The sequence below is a fragment of the Mytilus edulis genome, chromosome 12, assembly GCF_963676685.1.
Source record: "Mytilus edulis chromosome 12, xbMytEdul2.2, whole genome shotgun sequence".
NCBI lineage: Eukaryota > Metazoa > Mollusca > Bivalvia > Mytilida > Mytilidae > Mytilus > Mytilus edulis.
This window is the reverse complement of record NC_092355.1, coordinates 73,221,176-73,248,522: the sequence shown is the minus strand read 5'-3', so window position 1 is coordinate 73,248,522 and position 27,347 is coordinate 73,221,176. Positions and strand designations below refer to the sequence as shown.

The 27,347-nt window shown below is 31.4% G+C and overlaps 2 long non-coding RNA genes across 3 annotated transcripts in view; one reads left to right on the top strand and one right to left on the bottom strand.

Moving 5' to 3' along the window:
- Nucleotides 1-18,061: 18,061 nt before the first annotated feature.
- The window catches only part of LOC139499106 (uncharacterized), a 26,794-nt gene continuing 17,508 nt past the window's right edge, over nucleotides 18,062-27,347 (top strand). The window contains exon 1 of the long non-coding RNA XR_011658103.1: nucleotides 18,062-18,299. This is a non-coding gene — a long non-coding RNA (uncharacterized lncRNA). The remainder of the gene's footprint in view (nucleotides 18,300-27,347) is intronic.
- Nucleotides 19,724-27,347, bottom strand: part of LOC139499107 (uncharacterized) — a 26,544-nt gene continuing 18,920 nt past the window's right edge. For both annotated transcript variants that reach the window (XR_011658105.1, XR_011658104.1), the window contains exons 2-3: nucleotides 21,039-21,248; nucleotides 19,724-20,040 (exon numbers count right to left, since the gene is read on the bottom strand). This is a non-coding gene — a long non-coding RNA (uncharacterized lncRNA). The remainder of the gene's footprint in view (nucleotides 20,041-21,038; nucleotides 21,249-27,347) is intronic.

Genomic DNA, 27,347 nt, shown 5'->3' with positions numbered 1-27,347 from the left:
ATGCCCATATCAATGACAATTCACGTCAACACAGAAGTGTTGACTACTGCATGGCCAGGTATGGATGCCCTCGGAGAGAAACCTCCACAAGTTTAAGAATTGACCAAGTGGTTGTAAATAATAGTTATCAAAGGTACCAGGATTATAATTTAATACGCCAGACGCGCGTTTCGTCTACATAAGACTCATCAGTGACGCTCAGGTCAAAATAGTTATTAAGCCAAACAAGTACAAACAGGAAGAGCATTTAGGACCCAAAATTCCAAAAAGTTGTGCCAAATACGGCTAAGTTAATCTATTCCTGGGATAAGAAAATCCTTAGTTTTTCGAAAAAAAAGTTTTGTAATAGGAAATTTATAAAAATGATCGAAGTGCTGACTACTGGGCCGGTGATACTCTCGAGGACGAAACGTCCACCATCAGTGGCATCGACCTATATGTTTTCTCTCGTCGACATATGAGATTGATGTTCCCTTTGATATCTCCGACCTCTCGAGGACGAAACGTCCACCAGCAGTGGCATCGACCCATATGTTTTCTCTCGTCGACATATGAGATTGATGTTCCCTTTGATATCTCCGACCTCTCGAGGACGAAACGTCCACCAGCAGTGGCATCGACCCATATGTTTTCTCTCGTCGACATATGAGATTGATGTTCCCTTTGATATCTCCGACCTCTCGAGGATGAAACGTCCAGCAGCAGTGGCATCGACCCATATGTTTTCTCTCGTCGACATATGAGATTGATGTTCCCTTTGATATCTCCGACCTCTCGAGGACGAAACGTCCACCAGCAGTGGCATCGACCCATATGTTTTCTCTCGTCGACATATGAGATTGATGTTCCCTTTGATATCTCCGACCTCTCTTCTAGCATAATACACGTAATAGGTATACTAAATAAAGGCAACAGTAGTATACCGCTGTTCAAAACTCATAAATCCATGGACAAAAAACAAAATCGGGGTAACAAACTAAAACCGAGGGAAACGCATTAAATTTAAGAGGAGAACAACGACATAACACTAAAATGTAGCACACATAGACAAAATCCCACGAGAATAACAAATATAACATATATATATAACATCAAAACCAAATACATGAATTTGGGATAGACTAGTACCGTGACACATCGTTTAATTTTAACTTCATTGGAAACACTACACATACCGCCATTTATTGTTGCTGCAACTACATACAGCATCATGAGCTGTATTTTATTTTACAAAAATATAAACCGGAGTAAACTGGATACAACTACATCCATCTAAATGAAGTATGGCCAATGACCTCTTGAACATTATAAAACGGCAATAAATTGCTTCGGCATGCTTTCGAATAAAAATAAAAATGAAATAAAATGCACTGGAATTATCATTTTTGAACTATACAATAGGTTATCAATCGCACGAATAAGGACAAAATCGTGACAATCATAATCTCAATTCTAATAAAAAAACATCACTTGAAATGTCATAATAGGTAGGCAGAAAACTATGACATGAAATCTTTTTCATATAAACAGAGACACTTAAAGAGTAGGGCATTACGTAAATTGCAAAAGTTAAACATTTTCCTTTGTTTTCAAATTCTGCATAATATCAGTATAGACATTAATACAATTTAAATTTAATGGTGATGAACAGTAGGAAAATCAGATATGTTGTAGGTTGCATTTATGTAAATTTGACAATGCAATTTCACAAAGGAACTCCTTTTACCGCTAAAACTGTACCACTTTTACTGTGAAGTTTTGAAAAAAAATCTTATCCTAGAATTGAAAGTTCATATGCACGACAATTTTTTTCAAAGGTCAAAATATAAGGCTGTGCGGCATATTTTAAACATTTATATGCCATGAACTTCTCAGAGTTTAAACTAACACTAATTTTCTTAACTACCCCTACCTCGAATGAAAGGTGACCACAGACTTCAATGTAAACAATACTCACATATATATTTACTGGTAATATTCCCAAGTTTTGTCTCTGTGAGATGGAACACAGAGAGCATAACTGGGAACCAGTATATAAACAAAATTAATTTTCTATGAATATTCAAGATCTCCCCAAAAGAGGCGTGTTTTGAGAAACAGCTGTATTTACAAAGTGCAACCTGTAAGTCAAATAATCTTGTATTGTTCTTTTTCAGTCTTATGAAAACATATTTTAAAAGTTTGTGTACAAAAGTTAAAAGAAATATCTCAGAAATAAACATGCGTACAAATAGAAAAAAAAAATGAATAATCAATCCTTAAATAATCCTCATACCCTCTGACCCCAAAACACAATATCAAATTGTACAATAAACTACTAATTTTGCTGGGCCTCGGTAGCCAAGTGGTCTAAGTAGACATACTACTTTAATCAATAGCCAGTCAACACTGAGATTATGAGTCCGAACCCCGCTCGTGCAGATGCACACGACTTCAAACTTAATCGACTAGGATCGTCAGTTTTCCTATCGAATGTCGATGGCGTTCGCCATCATTAAAAATTGGCAGCCACGAAATATACCAAAAATAAGCGCTTAAAAGTGGCGTTAAAACACAAACAATCAATCATTTAATCAAATTTTGAGCTACCCTTTGATTGCTAGATCAATTGCCATTCAATCATAGCCTTAAAATAATTGCTTACAATATTTTAAAGCTTTATTTGTCAAGTAAAATCATGTATTTTTTCAAGTAGATTAAGTCTATTATCTATGCAAAAGTTTAGGGAATTTTTCGGTAACTTCTGTTTTAAATGCAAATAGTGCAATACCACATTTTATAAAGCAAAACAAATACATCATCATTGTTAAACACACAAATAGATATTTAAACAAAGAATGCAAGCATTTCGGGTGATAATCTTAGATAAACATTAGGAGTGCAAATAGTTTTTCTATGTGACGTCGTCAAAGAAGTAACATTGTAAATAATATTTAACAGCGACAATTTAAAACCTTCTTACTATATCAATAATGTTATCCTAGGATGCTGTGAGTACTGTTTATGTCGATAACGGAGTAGTCGCCCATCTCATATGTAATGTTTACCGATGTTCTTGTACTACGTTAAAACATGTTTTCCATACTGGGTAAGGAAGCTATCATTGGATTTTCAGGGGGTGGGTCGGGGGCTAGAATGAAATTAAAAAAAAAAAACCGGCAAGACAGGAGTTTTGAGAAAAAAACGGCAGGATGAGTATTTTCGCAAAAATAAGGTAGGACCGAATAGCGTGAAAAATAAATAGACAGGGCGGAAAAAGATTACAAAAAAAAAACAAAAAAACACATCAACTATAAGAGGAAAACAACGAAACAACAGAAACACTGAAGTGCTACATAAGAGAAACATATCAACTATAAGAGGAAAACAACGAAACAACAGAAACACTGAAATGCTACATAATAGAAACACATCAACTATAAGAGGAAACCAACGAAACAACAGAAACACTGAAATGCTACATATTAGAAACACATCAACTATAAGAGGAAAACAACGAAACAGCAGAAACACTGAAGTGCTACATAATAGAAACACATCAACTATAAGAGGAAAATAACGAAACAACAGAAACACTGAAGTGCTACATAAGAGAAACAAATCAACTATAAGAGGAAAAAATCGAAACAACAGAAACACTGAAGTGCTACATAAGACAAACGACAATTCAACATAAACGAATTATCAGATAACAACTGACATTTTACTGACTTGGTAAAGGACATTTTAAGAAAATATGGTGGGTTGAACCAGGTTTTGTTGCAACCCAAATAAAATTGAATGAGAAGTTCCCATAAAGTAGAGAGAGGACGTTTGACTGTTTCGGATTATGAGACACCCACATCTATTAAAAAATGCAAACAAACAACAACAAAATCAACTTATTTCATATTAATGTAGAACAAACAACACTCTCCAAAAATGATTTGTCGTCTGTGCAACGATTTATATTGAAATGTTTTACTTTATAAGATAATGCCTTTCGTGTTTCGTGGGTGTTAGTTAGTTTAACTAATGTTGACGGAATGCTGATAAACAAATTATTCATATTCATTCATGAAAGCACTTAAAATTACTATTAAATATGATATGACTCCCAAACATCGATATATCTAGTCAATAAGCAAATCGTGTATATGGTCAGTTTATGGAACGGTATGATACTGATAAGTGCAGAAGACCAAATGACAGAAATGTTTAATGATTTGTCTTTTATGATGAGGACGTCTTCAAAAAAATGTCAAAATTGATATTGGATTTATTTTTGTAAAATTTGTATGAAAATTATCGACAATGCAAAATGTAGTAGTTTAAATAAAAATTCTAATATGTCTCGAAAGTTTAAGGCAGACCACAATTCAAAGCATAATCCTCATTAAATAAACATTAAAAAAAAAAAAACACGAAAGAATATAAATTAAAAAATCCACGAATATATAACTATATTGACAATGTTCCGCTTTCACTATCACATATCCATGTTCGGTGAACAACGAAATCTGTTTCAAAACCCTAATTTGATATGTACATTGTATCTGTTAAAAATCACATCATGATGAACATGTGAAATGAGTGTGCAAACTTTATATAGCACAATATGCATCTGAACGAATCTGAAATGTCTTTACGTAACTAGTGCTGATTTTGTACTAGTAGCGGGGGATATACTTTAATTAATATTAAAGATATAATGTATGGTGTCCAATGAGACAACTTTATTTCTCTGAAAGTCCAAAGGTCGTGAACAATTAAAAATTACCGTATGGCTTTCAAATCAAGATCAACGCACAAAGCACTGACACAAAACGACAAAAGACACACTGTACCAATTTAAGTGTCCTCGCAGTTACTGAAATTTAATTCAAATAATACATTGGCAATGCTTTATCCGATCAAAATACATTTTAAACATGTATAGTTATAATAAAATTGAGAATGGAAATGGAAAATATGTCAAAGAGACCCGACCAGTGACCAGAAAACTATGCGGCGGGATTAAACATGTTATGAAAAATATTAACCCTCCTCGATACCTCCTGCCAATATAGAATAAAGAAACACATAGCAATATGTATTCTTATAAAACATGACATATAGTGCAATGCCAAAGTATCATTATCCGACAGGATGTAGGATCATTAGTGTAAATAACTAGTCCGTGATACATGGTTTGTGATACATTATACCATTTAAAACAAAATCTACGTTAGAACCAAGGACATCATAGTACCCAATAAAGACAATGATTATAGTTGACATGGTTTGTTTTTCGCTTTCCTCGTCAGATAGTTGAGCCGATCATCATGCATTTCGTGTATGAGCGTAACCTTTCCCTAAATCCTATAAACTATTTTTTGTTATTAATACCACATAAAACGTCCGAAATTAAATTATGACAATAGGTTTATATTTTCTATGACATATATTGTCAATCATTAACTAAATGAATCATGTTCTTATTAGGACAAATGATGAATACTCAGTATGATGCTTGCAATAGACGCCAATAGAAAGTATAAGGAAATAAATTTGAAATAACATGCATTGTACTGTTGGTACAAAGAAATAAATTGGATAGAAAGTACATATAAACAGATAGTTAAAATAGTTTTTGCTTCACAACTGCCATCGAAGAAAAGGACACATCGTGTCAAGCTGATGAAGTAACCCTTGATTTATAAACTTGCAAATTGCGTTCTCAATGTTTACAGCGTGTTACTATATCTTAGTAAATGATTTTAAGTCTGAAACCAAATTTGATATGGAACGGTAATTTTGAACTTACTAAAATCTAAAACAATAAATTATTCAGTCATTTTTAGTCTATTCTTCCTCCCTTTTTAGCAGCTTGTCAATTAAATTGTTTTTTATTCTACAAAATACGGATATGGTATATACAATGTATATCCAGGGACATATATATACTGTTCCCAGATATATCCAGGCATATCTGTATGTCTCAATGAAAAGATAGTAGACAAACAATTAACTTACTAACTTATATAATGATTCTAATATGTTGTGAGTAACCTAGCATTTGTCATTAGAGGAACTTGAATCGTCACCCCTTCCGACACACTCTATTTACAGACTATTTCCTTATGTATTTAGCTTTGTGTTGATTTGTTTGGTAACTTATGCTTTCATGAAGTCTTTACGACATGGTATTGTCGAAATTGCCTCTAGTTCCCGTTAAGGATGTTTGCTTGTCATGTTTTGAAATTTTGGTAAGATTTTTGAAATCCTCTGGTTTTATCTACTAGTATTTGAATGTCTTAAATGGACCCCCATTTTTCTTTTCATAAATCTTTTACATGTATAATTATAAGACATTAGTAAAAGTCTTCTAAAATCTTATTTATTTTTTAATATATTTTGAGAACTTTTATTAGTCAATGATAAAGGTACGAACAATCAAGAGAGAACATTTTCCCGCCAAAATTCCGATGGCTAATATCTCGAAATCAAGCACATTGACCCCTTTATTTCTTTTGCCTTTTTGATTCCTCAATTTATCCCCTATCAATACATACTAGTGTTATGAAAAGCTATTGATTTTGAAACTGAGCGGCAAACTTCCTGAAAGTGTATAAATGGCAAGTATCCTATCATCGAATGAAAGGTCTATTCATATACATTTCCGCAATACATATTAAAAGAGGGACGAAAGATACCAGAGGGAGAGTCAAACTCATCAATCTAAAACAAACTGACAACGCCATGGCTAAAAATGAAAAAGACAAACAGAAAAACAATAGTACACATGACACAACATAGAAAACTAAAGAATAAACAACACGAACCCCACTAAAAACTAGGGGTGATCTCAGGTGCTCCGGAAGGGTAAGCAGATCCTGCTCCACATGTGGCACCCGTCGTGTTGCTTATGTGATTACAAATCCGGTAAATAGTCTAATTCGATAGGTCACATTCATGAAAGGGAAGGGGATTGTAGTTACGACGTAAGGAACATATCCGATATCATTTGTGAAACGGTTATTTCATAACGGTCAACCAACTCGTGATGGCGTCCGTAAAATTTACGAAGGGATGATTTCAACTTCACCATTTGGAACTCTTGGTTTAATAGTTTCCTTGTGAGCAGCAACATTTACATCACCATTAGGGTACATCCAGGTATGAACGATTACGTAATACAAGAACTAAAGGTCGATGTTGAACATGCCTAATGCTTGAACTTAAATCTGGTCATATCATATGACTTTTTTGGTGTCATTTAAATAATAACCAGTTAGACATATACAAGCTCCTTCAAAATCATAATGAAGACAATACAGATTTACAAATTTTGGTCAATGGTGGTTTGAATTCAAAGTTTAACAAAATAGAGTACATTATCTTTTTTTTTTGTGCAAGCTCAAATTATGCAGCATAATGTATCATACCGAGAAAACTTTCAATAGATTGATTTTTGGCTACAATTAGTTTGCGAAACATTCCTGGCATTTGCACCTGGACCATACCTTCGCACAAGATGCTATGAAAAATATATGAATAAATTACAGTCATTTTGAAAACCTGCCATTTTTTATACAAGGAAGAGGAAACTGATAATATGTTTATGACACAGACGTGTCAATGGCTTCCCCTGTTTCAATTAATCGATTAATTATATATGCATCAACTTCATCGTGTTGGAAATGTTGTATAAAACATGTACAGATATAGCATGTTTAAAAAGAAAAGGTGAAACATACCAATGTGATATTTAAGCTGATACACGGAAGACAAACTGTCAACGCCAAAGCACAAAAAAGTCTAATGAAAAACGTTGAAAAGACAAAGAACAGTTTAGATAACTAAAAACTTAGTGTAACACAATCCCACTTAATACAGATGATATCTGATCACAAGTGCTACGTAGGTATGCAGATCATATTTCATATGTTGCATAATAAAGTTATTCTGTAACTATGAAGTCGGTGATGACAAATTAGAGGACAAGAGGACGAAGTTGTTGTATCGACAATTGGATAAGAAACATGATGCATTGTGACCAGTATTATTTAAAGAATGATAAAATTTGTGTTTGGACTTCATTTTGAATGTCCAAATTATATTTCTGTATTGCCTTACAACAGGGGTTTCACATGTTAAAAAACCCATTGAGATTTGGTTGGTTAAGAATTAAAGACCTACAACCCTTCATCCATGACATAAGTTCGTATCTTTTTAAATTTGTTTCTGTTAAATATCATTTTCAATACAAATCCAGGAAACAAAACACACACAAAAAAAAAACCACGAAGGTTAAACAAAACTTGAGCGTGCGGTTACATTCGGTCTCTGATGAATAGTTGAATTATTTTTCGTCATACCATAATTCCTTCTGCTAATAATGTTTCGGGCTTTTGTTTAAATAGTATCATGTGATAATTCATAATTTTCTTTCAATTGTTTGCAATTGATGATTTTTTCACATGCTTTTGCTTTCATTTTGTTAATTAATTTTTTAGTTTACATGTAAAACAGTCAAATATTCATTTTAAAGAATATGTTTTAATACTAAGTAAAAATGAGTGTCTCTATGTAATCTTCTGTAAACATAATGAATAAAAAGGGAGGGATAACAAGAAAAGAAATAACGATATATAACTATACAACTTTTATAGCACTACTCTTACATAAGTAAATCTTAAGTGCACAACCACTTGTCCTTGAACAAAACAGCAATACTTTAGAATATAAACAAAAGTTACAAAAGGTGATTTTTAAACATAAAATATCTTAAAATATAATGCACCAAAGTCCATGTTAAAGTGTAAACTTTCTTTCGTTCTTTTCATTTAATGTCATAAAGAATCAATAGCTCATATATGAAAATAATAATGTATGTTTAATGGTGTATGGTGTATGGTATATGTTATAACCAGATAAATTAACCATATGCATTGAGAACCATGTGACGTACAAACACGCGCTACAGTGAAGTTTAAAATTTCAAATGCCACTACCAATTGTCGTATTTGAAAGTTAAATACAAACAAATTATTTAAACAAATTTATTAAACTGTCCTCCAATGAAAATTATGTATTGTTTTTTTCAATGAACCTGAATGTGTGATAGCTTCGTGCTAGCCTCGTGCTGGCTTTTAAATTTAGCTTTATGACGTTTAAAAACAACTAACACAGCATACCGAAGTTGTTTTAACCAAAAGGTCTTCATCTCAGCCTTTTTTTTTTTTTTAAATTTCCTGTATACAAAACTTTGAATTTTTCGAAAAACTAAGGATTTTTTTCTTATTCCAGGAGTAGATTACCTTATTTTGGCACAACTTTTTGGAATTTTTGTCCTCAATGCTCTTTAACTTTGCACTTGTTTAGCTTTTTAACTGTTTTGATACGAGCGTCACTGATGAGTCTTATGTAGACGAAACGAGCGTCTGGCGTATAAAATTATAATCCTGGTACCTTGATAAGGACCTTAAACGTCAAAAGATTGGAATGACAACACACACCAATACCCTATGAAAAATCTCACTAAAACTATATTGGACAAGCACAAAATTACAGGACGAAATTAAAGCATCACACCAATAGTTGAGTGTCTGAACGAAGTTTACAGAATACAAAATGATTGCATACTCCTTCGCAAAAATGGTCATAAAAAAATAGATAAATTTAAAAAAAGGAAAAAATGGAAAAATAAATGGAAAAAAATAATCCAGAATAATGTAGTACCGAAATTTATTGTAAAGTGAATAATAGGCTGAAAAAATACGAATAGAGAAAACCTATATAAGAATACTTGGATGTTATTCGTAGTTTTACTCTCTGTGACTCATATTGCTCGACTAATCATTTAGTATTCGTTCTTGGTACTAATTTGACACTAAGATAACATGTTAGTCATACATAGAATCAAAGATGAACCACATAGCCACGATTATAGAATAATATAACATCAATGTCTATAAACATTGCCAAAAGCACTTGTTGTGAGAATATAAAATTTCGATAATATACCTTACTCTGTACTTACAAGGACATAACTTTGAAATAAAATACATTTAAAGGAATGTCAAGACTAGTTTGCAGTTATCATAGCGAACCAGTCGTGTCAAAAACATATAAAATGAATATACGACATGATTCATACAATTTACATTTACATAAAAGGTCAGATGATGGTCGTTTCATTTATGAAAGAGGAACTCTACATAGAGTTGCCAACAAGGACAAAGGACACTCATACGTTGTCCCTGACTTAAAACAGGCCTAGTAATAAGCGTTGCCATGCATAAACCTTACATTTATTATGTTTGTGATTGTGTATTTATATAAAAAATGAAATTGTCAGTTTTTTCCTGTTTTAGTTATTCTATTTGTGCGAGTCTTTTACATGTACCAATATTGACTTACAAAGGCTTAGCAAAACATGGAAAACGATGACGAGACAAATCAATAGTATATATACATGATATAACAACATAGAAAACTAAAGAACGAGAAACGTAAACCGGGCTGATCTCAGGTGTTCTGGAATGATACAAGTAAAGATTGGTTTTTTTTTTCATGTGGTGTTGTTACAATTCAAAATTGTATTTATAATAACTGTTTCCGAAAAATAAAACTTTTTTTCTATTAAGGAAATGAGTTTATATAATTATTCGAGCACCACTGACGAGTCTTTGGTAGACGAACGCGCATCTGGCCCAAATACAAAATTTCAATTCTGTTATATCTGATTAATATATATAAGTTCCCTGACTTAGAGCAGGCCTAGTAATAAGTGGTGATATACTTAAACCTATATAATATGTGTGGTTGTTTATACAAAAAATGAAATTGTAAGTCATTTCCTGCTTCAGATGTTCTGTTTGCTCGAGTCCTATACCTGGTCCAATATAGACTAACAAAGCCACGGTGAAACATGAAAAATGATGATGAGACATTTCACTAGTCTATAAAATATTATAGAAAACTAATGACTGAGGTATAAATCCTCACCAGAAACCAAGGGTGATCTCATGTGCTCTGGAAGGATGAAAAGACCCTGTTCAACACGTGCTGCTCAAATGAGGACATATGTGGTGACAAGTGTTATAACAAGTCTTAATTGTAAATAAATTAATTGTTTTCGAACATTAAAAAGTTTATGATTTTTTTTTCTACCGGAATGAGTTGAAAACATGTAATCATTTCTAGATATAGATAAAAGATGAAGATAAAAAAGAACAGATTTACACCAAAGTCCTTTCACCAGAAGTACTGTAAGTGTTATTTCGCTTGTCCTTGACCAAAATAGCCATAAAACTGCAATAAACAGAGGTTGAAAAATTCAAGGAGATTGAAAACATAAAATATTTTATTAAAGTATTGAAAAACGACTGTCAAAGCGCAAAGTTCTGTAATTGTCTTTTTTTGTATTACTTTACTGTACGTATATATAAAAAAAAATTTAATTGCTCATATTTAAAAATGATAATGTATGTTTAATGGTGTATGAAACGTTAATAACAAATAACTTACCACATGTAAACAGATAAACCATATTGGTGACGTAGAACACGCGCTATTGTGACCTCAAAGTTGTAAAAACATTTCAAATTGTTACATAAAAAGTCTATCAAAAAGACTTTGCCAAGCAGGCAAAGGGTTAAACTATTCTTCTAAATTGTATGTATTGCTATCATAAATGATGATTAATAATGATAGCAATATAAACATAAAACGCATATTTATAAATGATAATGTAACTTAGATGGACATGGACCTCATTTTCGCAATTTTATGTTTCCATACGGTTTAAATAAATCAAAATTAAAAAAATTATTTCGCAAAGATGTAAAAGTAAAAGCTGAAAAATAGTCAAATTTATAATGGTTTACTTTTTAAATTGTTATTTGTATGGAGAGTTGTCTCATTGGCACTCACACCACATCTTCCTATATCAAATTATTTTTTCATTCAATTTAGCTATCAACTATTCAATTAAAAAAATCTTTCTATTACTCAGTAAATGAGTTTCCTTTATGTAATCTACTCATAATATAGCATATAATAGGGAGACATAAAAAGGGAAACACATATTTATATAACTATATCAAAGTCCTTTTAAAAGCATCGTTCTTACATAATGTACTCTAAGTGCACCGTCATTTGTCCTTGAACACAAAACAGCAATAAATCTGCAATAAACAAAAGTTGAAAATTCAAGGAGATTAAAAATATAAAATGCATGGTTTAACGCATTGAAGTACATGTAATAGTGTAAACGTTTGTAATTGCATTTTTATTTCCTTTTTTCACTTCTGTTTTAAAGAATCAATTGCTAATATTTGAAAATGATAATGCATGTTTGGTGTATAGTACGTTATTAAAGGACAAATTGCCACATGCTAAGAGAGGAACACTTATTGCGACTTATTAGAGATTTCCAATGAAATGACTTTACTCGACATAACCGACCTAACCCAACGTATTTCGTCCTATTGCATTGAAGCACGACGGAGGGGAAAATACACTGCATGCATGTTTTGTTCTTTGAACACGCATTATTTTCTGGAATATACTTTAAGTAAAAATCAATCCCAACTATTTTTTCATTCTATAAATTCTTGGTCATTAAACTTTAAATGATTTTATTGACACAAATCTTAGAATTGAATAAGTAAGTTAGCAACTTGTAATCAAATGCACCCATCATTTCTTGTCATTTCACTTGACCCATATTTCAGTTCTTCTCAAATAATGAATTTAAAAAACTACCAAGACAAAATTTAGCATGAAAATATTAAAATAATGAATTCCGAAGCGAGAAGGTTGTCTTTTTATTGTTTGTACGAGTTTTAGCGTTTAAAGTAGATTCCAACACAACCGAATGTAAAAGGTGTACTCGACTATTTTTTTAAATTGAAGATAATTTGAGGTGTGCAGACATTCATATCATTGATATATTTATCAAATAGTACTTTTTTTTAACCTATACTAATGTATGGGACATGTGTTTTGTCCATGTATCCTAAACGTGCATTCGAGGATACAGGGTTAAAGGGCGTTCTCCCCCCTTTCGATCCCTAGATAATTTTAAAATCTCATGTTTTCCACAATATCTATACAAATTTTTAGCGTATAATCGTCCACATTATTTTTCGCATCGCTCCGCTCGTCAGTATAAATTCAATTATCGGGAACTACGCCCTCTTTGAAATATCTTTGATCTGGCCATAATCACAAATTGTATTGCACAACAACAAAAACTTAACTGATTGTCGTTTGACTTTGATAAATACTTTTTTAAAAACAAAAATGTCTGAACATATGGCATCTAGCATGAGATTTTAAAAAGTTTAAGACTACACTGTAACTACTGATTTTTCCCCGTTATTTATTAGCTCACTGAACACAGAAATGTGATACTGACGTGTAATTTAATGGACACATGGAAACTACATATAATCTAAGTTATGACCACTAATAGTCCTACAGATACTTTGTGCTTTTGACATCACAAAAGGTCTTGTTTATCTAGACTGTCTATGATTCTTTTATACTTAATTTGTACTAAACACAAGGTGTAGTATGATTGCCAATGAGACAACTCTTCACAAGAGACCAAATGACACAGACATTTTAACCACTATAGGCCACCGTACGGCTTTCAACAATGAGCAAAACCTATACAGCATAGTCAGCTACAAGTATAAGAGGCCACAAAATGACAAATGTAAAACAATTAAAACAAGGAAACTAACAGCCAAATTAATGTGCGAAAAAATGAACGAAAATACAACAACAAACGATAGGCACTGAATTACTGGCTCCTGACTTGGGACAAGCATATCCATACTAGGACAATGGTGTAACAGTACGACATAGTTGATCAATATTATAAACTGAATAATTATTTTTTATTTATTAGTTGTAGTTGTTTTTTAAAATAGCGTTCAGCAGCTGTGGATACTATTAGATCAGTACATGGAGTATATATGGAAATACTAAAAATTGCTGTTTTCACGAGTCAATCCCTTTCTTACTGTTTTAATTACTGTTACGTGATCAATTGATAAACATACTTCTATGATCTCTAATGGCTTTAGCTTGGATATTTATAAAAACTATGTAGCATAGAGGAGCATGTGTAAAATAAGTTCTCGACATAAATTGGCTAAAATATCAGATAAGAATTAAGCCTCAAGTTATAATACTTACGACGAAGAAGCCTCAATATATATATATAATACATGTACTTACGACGGAGATTTAGCCTCAAGCTATTGTACTTATGATGATGATGATACTGATGTATGTCTTATATCCAGCGACAAATATTACATATATATTAAGAATGATGAATTGATAATGATCAATGCATATACTTTTTTATACATGCCCAACACATTTTCATATGCTAGGTAACAAAGGAGCGTAACTACCACAAAACCACACTCGTTTTTCTACGAGGAAACCGATACCATCATGCTTGGTGGAGAAGCTGAAAAATACAGTCTTAAAGTCATTCGATCAGGGGGTCCAACAAAATAATTGAACCCGCATTCGAGGCTAGACTCCTACCCGTCAATCCCATATACAAGTAAATAAATTATGAATATAAGATGTTGTTTTTTTTTCAGTCGTGTAACACCTTCACTTGTGATCCTGTTCATGGATCTGTCGCATAGTTGTCACGTTTATATATCTACCTCCAAAGCGAGACAAAAATTGAAACTAAAAATTTTCGCTAACTCAATCAATATATGTGTAGAATCTACTTCTAATTGGATACGTAAGAGTAAAAGAAAATACCCGTAAAGACTGAAGTGACATAATAGTTGTCTCAAAAATATAACAACTCTGCAACTTGGCATTCTCGTCCGCTTTTAATCAGAGATACTTGGGGACAAGATATTTTTAGCCAATTACTATATACTATAAATTGATAGTTTACTATCCACAGTGGTCAATGTTTATATGCAGATTAATAGTCATCAGTTGCTAATCAAGTACACCTTCCAAATTACAAACTATATAACGAATTGGTGTACACATTTATTTACATACATTATTATCAATTACAATTTTTTTTTTTAATGTTCGTTGACTTTTTTTTGAAAGAAAAAAAGTATTTCAACTATTAAATATAAAGAAGTAGAAGACATTTATAATACATTGTTCTTTTTTTTTAAATATACACTTCCCGTTGACGTACGTTTTCCAAGTTGAAAAAAAATCGAAGATTGTAAATTAAGGAGATTAAATGCAGGAGAAGAAAATGTTTGAAATGATGCTTAATAAAGTATGATGCAATCCCAGTTATCAACTTTAACAGATTCTGATTAATACTTTGAGTTCATAAGTAATTTTTTTCTAAAATGGCTAAAAAATCTATCTTATGATAAATACCCACTGAAATTAAATATTATAAACATTATAAAACGAAAAGAAGAAGGGACATTTATCTGATAACGACAAACAAAATCAATATAAATATCTAACAATAAAAGGTTCATTAAATTTTGCAAAGTATATCGGAAAAACAAAGTCATGGTCAAAACTATGAAAGACAACTCAAATGAATCGTATGATAGGTAAAGAAACGTATATATACGTGGTCTTCTGATAGTGAAGTTTAGGCGGGAATCTAAATAGTCACGTGATATATAAAAATCATGATTTCTTTCGTTTTTCAACATCTTAGAAATATTTGATATTGATAAAATTTATCATGAATTGGTTTCATAGTTTAGGAATACTTAGTTAAAATTTGAGTAACGCATTTAACAAAATTAATTGGTTAGCAATAACCGGTACCGTTACGTACGTACGTCGAGTTATGTACGTATGTCATTTTATTGGAAATCTCTATTAACACACGCTGTCGTGAACTTTACAACTGGAAAATAAGATTACAACTCATCCGAAAAATAAACAAAGTATAGTCTTGTATTTTCCGTGGAATTTTACAGTATTTTCTGTTTTTGTACTGCAACAACACATTCCTTATGTTAGGGGAAGGGCTGACCACACACATATTTCTATATATAATAAGAAGATATAGTATGAGCGTCAATGAGACAGCTAACCATCCATGTCATAATTTGTAAATGAAAAACCATTAAAAGTAAAAGTATGGTCTTCAATGCATGTTTTCTCTGCCACCCTATATATGAACCTGACGTAAGTCACAAACCAGTGGTCTAGTGATGGTTGTTGTTGAATATCTCCCACAGTTTTGTCATCATAAATCAGTCTGTTGGTTTTTCTACTACACTGTTCGTTATCCCGGATCCCTTTATATCCTTCTATACGGTATAAATTTGCTTATTGGTGATGGCCGTATAGTAACCTGAATATGTTTGCAATCATTGCTCTTTGGCCTCTTGTAGGATATTTGTCAAATTGGTAATAATATCACAGTTCTTATATATTGACAATCAATCAATCAATTTCAAATATTTTGGCCACGAGCATCACTGAAGAGACATGTATTGTCGAAATGCGCATCTGGTGCAGGAAAATTGGTACCGTTAATTTTATTAAAGGAGATTTTCGCATTTTAGAACGATTTACACCTTGTAATATCATCAAACTTTACAAGTCGGAAGAATTATTCAATTGTTTTATATTTTGACTGTCGGGGCCTTTTATTGCCGAATATACAATATGAATTATTCTTATTGTTGAAAAACTTTGGTTGCCTATAATAGTCTACATCTACTTTATTTGAAATATGGGGGTAGTTGTCTCACTGGCAATCAAACCACATTCTTTTATGTTTATATTGCTGATCATTTAAATAAATCATAATTATATGTATATGTGTATGTCATCATCATTTATCGATACTGTACAGAGATCCGAGGGTAAAAGCTGTAGATATACGATATAACAGTTAAGGTTCAAGAAGTAGAACCTTAAAATAGATAAACAACACTTTGTTTTCCTACAGTTGAAATTAATAGCTTTCCAAATAGATTTTTCCTAATTATTCAGGCTAATAAAATTTCATTGATGAAAAAGAATTCTATCAATTTCGGATCCCAAAACACACTTTTTACTTAAAGGGAGAGAGAACAAAATCATTACATTAAAACATCACATCGATGTTAATGTATTTAAGGTGATATGATATATTTATTCCTTAATTTTTCAAATAACCGTCATACTTAAAAATCCTGTTAGTAAATTAAGTTAAAACATTTTAATTCATTTATAGAAATAAACACATTAACTCTCTCACAATTAATAAACCCATAAATCATATTCAATTGAAATGTTGATGTGATCTATATCATATGACATTGCAATATATACAATAGATAAGTCGAAATAAACATATTATAACTAATAAATAAGTTGTTAACCTTATCATCGATGGATGTCATACTAAAATGACAATGTTTTAATAACAAGGTATTAAATAAAACTGGAAATCAACATCAATTCTAGAAAACCTCCATTTCTTCTTACCTCTTAATTTCATGGTGTTAGTTCAATTATTTTTTAATTTGATGTAATTACCTTTTTTTTCTGTTTAGTTGGTTTTTTTCATATTCAACCTATTAATTATGTTTTACATACATATTGTGCATTATAACTTACCTTAGGAAATAAATTGCAAAACTTGATAGTATGGCTAAACCTTTTCATGATTTGTAAACATGAAAACTTAGAAACTAAGCTTACTCCATGCATGCATGGACGAAGGTAACTAACGTTAACTTAGTCCATGCATGCATGCACTAAGGCAACTAACCCTAACTTAGTCCATGCTTGCATGGACTAACACAACAGACTTAGTCCATGCATGCATGGACGAAGGCAACCAAGGCTAACTTAGTCCATGCTTGCATGGACGAAGGCAACTAAAATTAACTTTTTTAAAGTTTAAAAAATTTATAAATGCAAAATATTTCAAAAAAATCAAATTTTTCAAAATTAAAAAAAAAACAAAAAATATTTTAAAAATTTTTCTTTTAAAATTTAATTCTTATAAAAATAAATGAAAAAAACATGAAAAATTTACAAAATTATTTTTTTCTCCAAAATGCTGAAAAAAGTTAAAATTCCATTTTTTTTTTCAAAATTAAACAAAAAGAAGAAAAAAATGGTTAATTATCACCACCAGATATAGGTACCCTGGGATATAGGTATAAATGCCACATGAGAATATTCACGTCTGCCAAAAGATTGGAATGTGTTCACATTTCATTTCAATGGTAAAAACTCTTCACTGAACAGATCAGTTGGAGACGGTCAGTTGGAGGTGATTTGTTTAACATAACCTGGACAGTAGCTGCAATTAGTTCCTGAAAGTTCCTAATCATTTAGTAGTGGTAAGTGTTATTTTAGTTTGTTGTTATAATATCTGTAATAAACATGTTTTGTTGCACTATTATTTTTGCCTTTGTCTCAATAGAAGCTAACTTTTTGTATATATTGTACATGTACATGCATTTAGTCGTCAAATCATCAACCCAACAATGTTATATCTGTAAATTTGCTTTCACAAATTTTTTGTTCTTCCCATGCCGGGATTCTAATCCATGCTACTGAGATATTGTGACACCAAATCTGTACAATTTTTAAACACCAGAGAAGAGCAGATGATTTAAACACTTTTGTGTAATCCAGCATTATATAAGATGTTTTTGTGTCTAATGTTATTATTGCAGTTTGAGCATTCAAAAACATGTTCATTATGTCCACTGGTTGTGTTTGGTTGCTGTCTGCCATATTAAATGGATTTCCTTTTTTTGTTATTTGCTTAAATTTGTCTATTAGCTTTCCCTTTTGAAATTAAATAAAAACAGTTCACAAATTAAGTGTGCTGGGCTTATTTTAATTAACCTTCATCAGAAACATACTAACAAAAATTTGAAAGCAAAGGATGTAGATACCATTATCTTGGGACTTAATAAGCCCATGTATAACGATCTTTAAATTCAGGCTTTTGCTCATTGTTGAAGACTTCAGGTGATCTGTACTTGTTTACATCAGTGCCCTACTATGCAGGGCTAGTAGTTGTCTCAATTGCAATCATTCAATGTATCCTTGCTTTTGTATCATTTAAAGACTTCAATTCTTTAATCATTTCAGTTAACACATTTTAATTTCAAAACATTCAACAGATATTTCCAAATAACAAATTTTGTAAACAACAGATATAATTGGTAACTGGTAATTATTTTACAGTCAATATGTTTTTATATTTATCAAGAGGCATCATAATCATGTTCATTAAATTCTTTCCTTGTCAGACTGTTACTGAACCCAAAACCAGTGAAAATTGCAAGTAGCTTTTAGTTTCTAGTAGTACTATTTTGATAAGATGTGTAATTTTTCGTCATTTCTTTTGATGTTCTGTCATATCCAGTCAGACTATTTCACATGTTGAACTTTACTCACAATTATATTTCATCTGTAAATGCTAAATTATGCAACTTCTAATGCAGGGAGACATGAGGGTTACTAATTTTTTAAATGTATAACTAGTTTTTATCTAATACAGTATATTTTTTAATATCAAAATAAAAATAACTAAAACTGAGTACTGTAAATTCAGAAATTATTGCGTGCATTTATTATTGCGAATTTGTGATTTTAGACTTAAATACGATTTTAATTTTTACGATTTTGAGAAAAAATCCTGTTAAATTCATATAAAAAATTTCAAAATGCGAGTTTAAATTATTGCGTTTACAACTCAGTCGCATTTTTCGCAATAATAAAAACATCGCATTAATTTCTGAATTTACAGTATTTAATAACAATATTTATTTGCAATTTTTTTCGTTTTCCGTTATCTAACTTTAGTTTGCCTCAACTAAATGTTATGAAACTTATAAATCTAAGAAATTTGTAGAACATATTGTTGTTAATTGACCATGTTGATTTGCCATAATTTATCACATTCACACATATTCATTGCAAAAACATCTTCTTTTTCATAAGTGTCTACAGGAGCTTGTGTTTCTGTATCTTTTCTTTAAAGAATCATCATGATAGCTTCTGTTCCCTTCACATTCGAGACATAAATGAGATCTTCAGGAAAATATCTACTCCTTATATCTTTATCTGAAAAAACAAAACAAAAAATATGCTTTGACATAGTTTGACATATTTTTACAAGATTGTACATACTGAAATGTCTTGCCTGCTTTATGGTCATGATTGAACTTTCTGTTGCATGTTTCAATCTGAAGAATATACCACAATTAGTTCCTAAAACATATACACATGACTAAATTTTTCTTCCAACATGATTTTTATTTATTTACTAATCAAGGTGAGAGAAGACGATGAAAAGTAGATAAACATATATAGATTACCGTAGCTTCTCAACTTTAATTTGATATCAACAAAATGTATTGTGGCAATTTCTCAAATATCAGTGGTGGATCCAAGGGGAGGGTTCCGGTGGTTGGAACCCCCCTTTTTTTGAGACGATCAATGCACTTGAATGGAGACATTTAGTTTGAACCCCCCCCTTTAGAAATGTCTGAATTCACCCCTGAATATAATACAGGTTACCCAATCATCACAGTTGGTTGACCATTATGGATAAACCATTTCACAGATGATATCGGATGTTTCTTACTTCGTACCTGCAATCCCCTTTCCTTTTCATGAATGTGACCTACCGAAATAAACTATATATACCAAGTTTGTAATAACATGTGCAACACGAAGGGTGCCACATGTGGAGCAGGATCTGCTTACCCTTCTGGAGACCCTGAGATCACCCCCAGTTTTTGGTGGGGTTTGTGTGGCTCAGTTTTTAGTTTTTAATGTTGTTTCTAGTGTACTATTAATTGTCTGTTTGTCTTTTTCATTTTTAGCCATGGCATTGTCAGTTTATTTTCGATTTATGAGTTTGAATGTTGCTATGGTATATTTCACCCCTCTTTTTTTTAACAGGAGGTTAATAAGCTGTAATTAGCAATGGATGTTAGTAGCCATTTAATTCTTTTAAATTAAAACTAGTCTGAAGTACTGAACCATGTTTGAGTGAAATATTTGTCGATGCTATAATGACACACTTCTTCAAACATCAGTAACAGTTATAATCATACCTTTGCTGACTTCAGCATTTCATTATGTCTTCAGTTTCTTTTCTCATCTGTCATAGTATCAATATTATATATGTAGCATACCACCATCTTGATGCATTCTGTATTACAAATAGTTACTCAACAGTTTTATCGTAGCAATCTTTTGGTGTTTTTTTTTTTATCAGGAACTACATGTTCTATATTCTGGAAATCTTACAATGCATGGAAAAGCTGAAATTATAAATTAGGTAAATAAATTTTAATCAATATGAAACGACACAATCAGCTTTTTTAATGATAAATGTGTACTAAGTTTCAAATTGATTGGACTTTAACTTCATCAAAAACTACCTTGAATAAAAATAATTTAACCTGAAACTGAGGGAACACTTTTAATTTCTATGTTCAGTGAACCATAAAAATGGGGTCAAAAGTCTTTAATTTGGTTTTAAAATAAGAAAGATCATATCATAAGGAACATTTGTACTAAGTTTCAAGTTGATTGGACTTCAGCTTCATCAAAAACTATCTTGACCAAAAACATTAACCTGAAGTGGGAAGAATGGATGGACAGACAAACAAACAGACAAAAGGACGCACAGACTAGAAAACATAATGCTTCTCTACTATTGTAGGTAGAGCATAAAAATTCATAAAAGAACTAGCAAAAAAAGGCACCAACAAAAAGAAACAAATCTAAAGTAATTGTCCATTAACCAGGAAACCCTTGTTTTTCCCCTTTTGTTGCTCCTAATTCATAAACAGATTGAGTCATAACTCCAATATTCCAACCCTTACTATCCTTTGGAGTTTTGTGGTGTGGAAACTTCAGGCAATTCTATAAACTATTCTACAAATTATTGTCTGGACAATAGAAAATTGATTATTTGGGCCCCTTTTATACCCCTTTTTCCTACACCAAAGGGACCATAAATTAACCCCCAAATCAATCCAAACCTTCCTTTTTGTGGTTTCAAACTTCAAAGATTTATATTTACTTATGCTAAAACTATTGGCATTTTTTTTAATTAAACTTAAGTTATTGGCAAATTTCCAATGGATTTTATTAATACTGAAGTTATATATAGATATAGGAAGATGTGGTGTGAGTGCCAATGAGACAACTCTCCATCCAAATAACAATTTAAAAATTAAACCATTATAGGTTAAAGTACGGCCTTCAACAAGGAGCCTTGGCTCACACCGAACAATAAGCTATAAAGGGCCCCAAAATTACTAGTGTAAAACCATTCAAACGGGTAAACCAACGGTCTAATCTATATAAACAAAATGTTGGTAAATTTCAAAATCACATCTTTAAGGTGGTACCCAACACTTAAACTAAAATTAATTTGGCTCGTTTAATTTTCTTAAAATTTTGACAAAGTATTTACTTTAACTCTTTGACAAAAATATAAAAATTTAAATTTTTTTGAACCAACCGTTTTATCAGAAAAATTACACTGGTTATATAGCAGTTTGACAAACACTCATTTTGATCATTGAAAAGCTTAATATCCCTTTAACAACACAACGTAATTAAAACGTTTAGCTGACTTTACAGAGTTATCTCCCTGTAGTGTTAGGTACCACCTTAAAAGTTGTGTGAAATAATTCAAATATAACTTTTGGATTACCTCCCTTACACAGCTTTCAAATTGTCTTGACTATCCTTTAACCAGAAAAATAATTGTTTTTCATCTTTTTTGCCCCTTATTCATAAATGGTTTTATCTATATCCTTAGCCAATCTTAACCATCCCATAGTAGTATAGAGCATTGGGGTATAATTTTAGAAAGATCATACACTTTTACACAAGTCATTAACTTAAAAACTACAAAAATGCTTGTGTTTGGCCCATCATTCTTGACTGTTTGCCCCATAACCCTAAAAATAAATTCCAACCTTCTTCTTATAATATTTAACATTGTGGTACAATTTCAGAGGAATTGAAATACTTATACACAACTTATTGTCCTGAAACTAGATAAATGCTTGTTTTGGTCCCCTTATCCTAAACCTTAGGGACCATAACCCCCAATATCAATCCCAAGCTTTCTTTTGTTGTTTTAAACATTGTGTTAAAATTCTATTCATTTCTATTAACATGATTAACTTATACTAAAGTTATTATCTGGAAACCATCCGTCTTCGAACGATGCTCAGCTGACCACAAAGCAATGTGATACCAATATAATTATATGATTGCAAAAATTTTATGGTTGTATAAAAAGGTATTCTAGACTTTAAACTAGAGGCTCTAAAGAACCTGTGTCGCTCACCTTGGTCTACATGTATGTGAATATTAAACAAAGGAAGCAGATGGATTCATGACAAAATTGTGTTTTGGTGATGGTGATGTGTTTGTACATCTTACTTTACTGAAAATTCTTGCTGCTTAAAATTATCTCTATATATAATGAACTTGACCCAGTAGTTTTAGTGGAAAATGTTAGTAAAAATTTACAAATTTTATGAAAATTGTTAAAAAATGACTATAAAGGACAATAACTCCATAGGGGATTAATTGACCTTGTTGACCATTTCGGTCATGTTGACTTATTTGTAAATCTTTCTTTGCTAAACATTATTGCTGTTTACAGTTTATCTCTATCTATAATAATATTAAAGATAAAAACCAAAAACAGCAAAATTTCCTTAAAATTACTAAATCAGGGGCAGCAACCCAACAATGGGTTGTCTGATTCATCTGAAAATTTCAGGTCAGATAGATCTTCACCTGTTAAACAATTATACCAATTATACCGTTGTCAGATATATGCTCTAAATGCTTTGGTTTTTGAGTTATAAGCCAAAAACTGTATTTTACCCCTATGTTCTATTTTTAGCCATGGCGGCCATCTTGGCTGGTTGGCCGGGTCATCTGACATATTTTTTTAACAAGATACCACAATGATGATTGTGGCCAAGTTTGGTTTAATTTGGCCCAGTAGTTTCAGAGTTCTAGAAGATTTTTGTAAAGGTAACAACGCCGGAAGCAAAGTGATGGGAAAAGCTCAGTAGGCCCTTTGGGCTAGGTGAGCTAAACATTACTTTTTTCTAGTTTATAACTGAGTCAAGGCAATATCATATATACCCAATAAATCATCAAATTCGAAACATATTTCTATGTTGATTAAAATGAAGCTTTTTTATTATTTGATGCAAATTTTATGTTCGGAGAGCATTCTACTTACTTGATCATCAAAAAAGCGGTGTTTAAAATATAATACAGGGGACTCATATTCATTTTAACTTTATTTCGTGCTGCTACTTTTGATTTTACACAGTTAAGATGGCTCAGACTTATTCAAAGTCTCTATCAGAATGCCGTATTATTTTAATCTTTACAAAGAGTACCTCAAATTTGTCGAAAAAAAATAGGGGTTCCAGACCATTTAAGCTCAAAATTTTACTTTAATTAGGTACAAGCATGTTAAAGGGACCATTTTCAATGAAATGATAGGGAAAATAGAGGTGCTGACATATTTTTATGGGATATCAAATAAAAACTGTCTGTGACACCTCAGGTGTGACCTGGTCCAAATCTGTAATGTACAAAGCTGAAATACAGCTTCAAATATTAAGCAAATACAAGGACTTATATATACATGTATGCGTCCCTGGCAAATACAAGGGTCACCAATAAGGAAAAATAAAATTTTTGCCTTAAAACCCAAATTTTGGAGGGAAAATGGTGAAATTGGGTGAAATGTCAATTTGAGCCTTTAGCAGACCTGTACAGAAATTGCTAACAAAACCACATAGAAGCACATTTCAGAGATGCAAGTAAGAATTGTATAGCTTAAAATTTATAAAAAAAACATAAATATTTAAAAGTTTTTAGGAAAGTTAATTGTTCAATAACATGTAAATTATTCCTTGTTTTCAAAATTCCAATAGGGAACATACTTTATATAATTGTTTAAATAAACCAATTTTTCAAGACGTTTCGGCCGAAACGTCTTGAAAAATTGGTTTATTTAAACAAATGTAAATTATTGTCACTGATTTTTGTGATAATTGTCTTTTGATGGATCAATAATAAAAAAAAAAACTTTTTGTTTTGATTTATAAGCTAGTAGTCAGCTTGGAATTAATAAAAACAATGATGTCATGGATGTATGAACTGTAAATCACGAAAACAGGAATTTAATACAAGGATTTACAAGTTCGTTTAAAATTACATTTTGTATATATTGTGAGACTTGTATTAAAAAACAAATTTATATTTTGTTATAAAAAAGCAATGAATATAAATTAATACATTGTACTCCAGTGTTCTACTATCATGACAGTGACTAAGCAAATAGGGGAAATAACAAATTGGTTGTGGCAATACAAAAATTCAGCAAATTTTTCAACAAACTTTAACATGTAATGTTCAAATAATTAACATTATGCAACTGGAGTACAAAAAAAATCAGAGCAAATTGATCCAGGGCGAACAAGAACAAGTGTGAGTGATAAATTTGTCCTGGTAAAATATGTCAGGGCGGACAAATATTACTATATAGTATAAAAAGTCCATGGTTACAGAATTTACTAGTATATATTTAGTCCGATATTAGTTATATATGTCCCCAGACAAATTTTCCTAGGTAATCATGTCCTATAAAATCCTATAAAAGATTCAATTACTTGCATTTGCAAATTTAAATCTTATGTTTTAGTAATGTTTAAGAGTCACATAGTTAAATTTTTGATAAAATTTATGTCCCCAGACTTTTAATTTTCCCACAAAGTCATGTCCATGTCATTAGAAGTCCTAGGTTTAAATGTCTATGCCTTTAATTTTTAAAAGTGAATATGAATGTAATATGTTTTAACATTGTTATAGACAAAACGAAAGAGTTGTGTATCAATCTGTTACAGCTAATTTCCTACAGCATGTAGAGCAAGACTTAAGTTAGCTTGCTTGCTTTGTATTTAAATTGTACACTCATTAGGATAATATTCAATTAAATTCAAATATTAAATATACAGGTTAAACTATGCCTATATATATTATATAAAGATGACCATCATGTCAATCATATTAGCAAAGCTTGTATAAACAAAGAAGGCAAGCCAACCAAAGTTTTGCATTACATGCATTTATAGGAAATTAGCTGTAAATAAAATTTGTCTCCAGACTAATTTTCCTAGGAAATCATGTCCATGTCATATTTTCCTAGAAAATCATGTCCATGTCATTAGTATTGAATTCCTAGGTAAAAATGTCCTAGTCCAAATAATTATGACAGCTTGAAAGGCTATTATATTTTTTTTCTTTGAAGCCTTACTTCGACGAACTAAGTAAGGCGTCAAAGAAAAAAAATATAAAAGCCGTTCAACTTACAAGACGTCATAATTTGACGAAGTAAGGCGTCAAAGATAAAAAATATAATAGCCTATCAAGACGTCATAATTATTTGGACTAAAAATGTCCATGTCTTTTATTATAAAAAATGTTATAAGCAAAGGAAACTGAATATTTATGTTTTTAATAATTAGGTTATTAAGGAAATATTCTTCATTTTTATTGGAAAAAAAATTCTTCTATTTTCCAATCTTATCTATAAAAAAAAAAGTCTTCTATTTTAAATATATTTTATGATACAAAAAAACTATTAGAAAAACAAGTCTTGTGACATATTTTCCTAGGAAAACAAGTTACAAACATAAATTACTAGCTATGGACTGATTTTCCTAGAAACATTTGTCCTGGGACTTTAATTCCTAGTAAAATCATGGACATGGACTTAATTAACTAGGAAAAAAAGTCTGGAGAACAAATTTTACAACCGGACCAAATTTACTGTTACACTATTCCAACTAATTATGAAGCCTTGGCCTTGCCAGACGTCATAATTATTTGGACTACTGTTACACTAGGACCACAGGCACTAGACGTTCCCCCTTTTATTAATTTCTTGATTAGCTACTGTCACGGTGTATTTGTATATATATACAGAAGAATTCTAGAGTTTTGTATCACTTTGACAGTCAAATCCTGACACAGCAGCCCAACTGAGACCAGATACCATTTTTATTCATGAGTTATGATCAGTATCAGATATAAATGAGGGGGAGGACAGGGATAAGGGAGACAGAGAGAAAGGAGGTAGGAGAAAGGGGTGGGAGAAAGGGGGTAGGTGAAAGGAGAGGAAGGTTGGGAAAAAGGAGAAGTTGGAGAAAAAAATAAAATATGAAGAAATAAAATATCTTTTTTTTCCCGGTAAATTAAAAAAAATAAAATAAGGAGAAGAGGGGTAGGAGAAAGGAGAAAATGGGTGAGAGAAGGAAAAGGAGTACCCCCCTGTCTAGTCCAAATAATTATGACGTCTT